This window comes from Otolemur garnettii, unplaced genomic scaffold (assembly GCF_000181295.1).
Source record: "Otolemur garnettii isolate 467f Iridium unplaced genomic scaffold, OtoGar3 scaffold00029, whole genome shotgun sequence".
Taxonomy (NCBI): Eukaryota; Metazoa; Chordata; class Mammalia; order Primates; family Galagidae; genus Otolemur; species Otolemur garnettii.
Genome location: NW_003852424.1, coordinates 13,854,448 through 13,856,642, shown reverse-complemented (window position 1 = coordinate 13,856,642; position 2,195 = coordinate 13,854,448). Strand labels below are relative to the sequence as shown.

Sequence of the window (2,195 nt, the reverse complement as noted above, 5' to 3'; positions counted from 1 at the left end):
CAGGCGTTGTGGTGGGCACCTGTGGTCCCAGCTACTTGGGAGGCAGAGGCAGGAGACTCGCTTGAGCCCAGGAGTTGGAGGTTGCTGTGAGCTGTGAGGCCAGAGCACTCTGCCCAGGGGTACAGCTTGAGCATCTGTCTCAAAAAAAATTAATAAAAAATAAGTGTCTCAGCCTAGCAGGACTAACTCTGATGTGACCCCCACCACGTGGGGTGAGTGGAGGGTACTATACAAGTTTCCTGCCCTTGTAGGCTGCTCAGGGAATGCCTGGGGCTGGGACCCTCCCCAACAAGGAAACCATAAGGTGAGCACAGCCACCTCCTGGGAGAAGGGTCTGCCTGTAGATACTGCCCTATGGTGCTGCCAGGTCCCTTGGTGAGTTTGCACTCTTCCTTTGGCCACAGGTGCATAGGATGCATCTGGTTACCCTGGCTTGGTGGCTGCCAAAAGGCATTGGGCTGCCTGTGCCTCCCGAGAGGTCCCAAGCTCCTTCCAAACTCCTCTCCGTCCCATCTACTTCTGGGGCCAGTGGACCCAGCTTCTACATAACATCCATTCAGAGAGCAGGAATGCATAGTTCCTCATCTTCCCCAGGGGAGGCCTGTCAGAGTTTCCAGAGACTCACTCATAGCCCTCCCACCTTCCTCCCTATGTCCATTTCTTCTTGACGGAAGTGAAGAACCCAAGGCTAGGACTCTAGAGGACATGCCAGGAACACCAGCCCCGGGCGCTTGCTCAGCCACCCATGTGTGTCCATGTCCTGCGTTTAGAGGTGCTTGGGTGGCACAGGCTGGGGCAGCCAGGGGGCACTTGGGCTCTGGCCTCACCCAAGGAGTGATTGGCTGGTTCATCATCTCAGCTGGACATAGGAGGAAACTGAGGCATGGTAGGCTCATGTCCAGCGCCAGTGTCTGTGCTGTGTCCTCATGGGGGACATACAGAGCGAGGCCTTCAGGGGCCCCTCTACACTCCTTTCCCCACCCCTGCTATCCCTCCTCATGAGAGTAATGTCAGCTCCACTCTCCATGGCCACTACCCTGTTCTTGGCCTATCTTCACACACTCCCCAATCTCTGTCTCTTTCTGTCTCTTCTCTCTCTCTCTTTTTTTTAAAATATGGAACGCTTCACAAATTTGCATGTCATCCTTGTGCAGGGGCCATGCTAATCTTCCCTGTATCGTTCCAATTTTAGTATATGTGCTGCCAAAGCAAGCACCTCTTCTCTCTTTTTCTCTGTCTCTCTCTCCCTCTCTCCATCCCTCTCTCTGTCCCTGTGTTTCTCCTCTCTTTCTCTGTCTCTTTCCCTCTTCCTTTGTCTCTCCCTCTTTCTTCTCGCTGTGTCTCCCATCTCCCTCTCTCTGTGTCTCTTTCTGTCTCTGTCTCTCTCTGTCTATTTCTCATGCTTTCTCTGTTTGTGTCTCTCTGTTATACTCTCTGTGTATCTCTGTCTCTCTCTCCCTGTCTCTGTTTCTGTTTCTGTCTGTCTCTACTGCCCCCCTTCTATCCCTTTCTCTAATGTATTTTCCACCTCTCTGCTAGTAACTGATGTGACTTCTCAGCTCAGACCCCCTCCTGTGCCCTGTGTCTGCTCACTCAGCCTAAACCTCTTGTCACTACATGTTAGGCGGCACAGGGCCAGTCCATACCCTCCTTTGAGCATGGCCAGTTCCATCCAACCGATGTTTACTGACTGCATGGTCCAGAAGCACTGTCCACTTTGCCTCTTCAGATCTCCCTGCAGAACAGCAGAATCTTCTTCAGATAGAAGCTGACCACGGGCTGGGTGTAAGGAGGGGCAGGTGTGAGGGGAGCCTCCTTCACCTACCTGTGACCACCAGGTCCGAACCTGGAGCTCAAGGCCCTTCACAGCTGTACCCACCAGAGGAGCCTTCTCTGCATAGGGTCACAGTCACACTCCTAAAACATCCTCATCCTAATCCCTGGGCCTGTGGATATATCACCTCACATGGCAGAAGGGATTCTGTAGATGGGATTGATTGAAGGACCTTGAAATGGTGAGACTGGCTCCGCACCGATAGCTCAACCGGCTAAGGTACCAGCCACGCGCACTTAAGGTGGCGGGTTCGAATCCCCAGCCTGGACCCGCCAAAACAACAATGACAGCTGCAACCAAAATATAGCCGGGCGTTGTGGCGGGCGCCTGTGGTCTCAGCTACTTGGGAGGCGGAGGCAGG

General features: G+C 53.7%; 1 protein-coding gene and 1 non-coding gene across 3 annotated transcripts in view; one reads left to right on the top strand and one right to left on the bottom strand.

Annotated features, from left to right (window-relative positions):
* The window catches only part of SBNO2 (strawberry notch homolog 2), a 59,937-nt gene that overhangs the window by 26,249 nt on the left and 31,493 nt on the right, over nucleotides 1-2,195 (top strand). The window lies entirely within an intron of this gene.
* On the bottom strand, nucleotides 1,110-1,216 carry LOC111724960. The gene has a single exon (XR_002773159.1). It is a non-coding gene; the product is annotated as a U6 spliceosomal RNA (small nuclear RNA).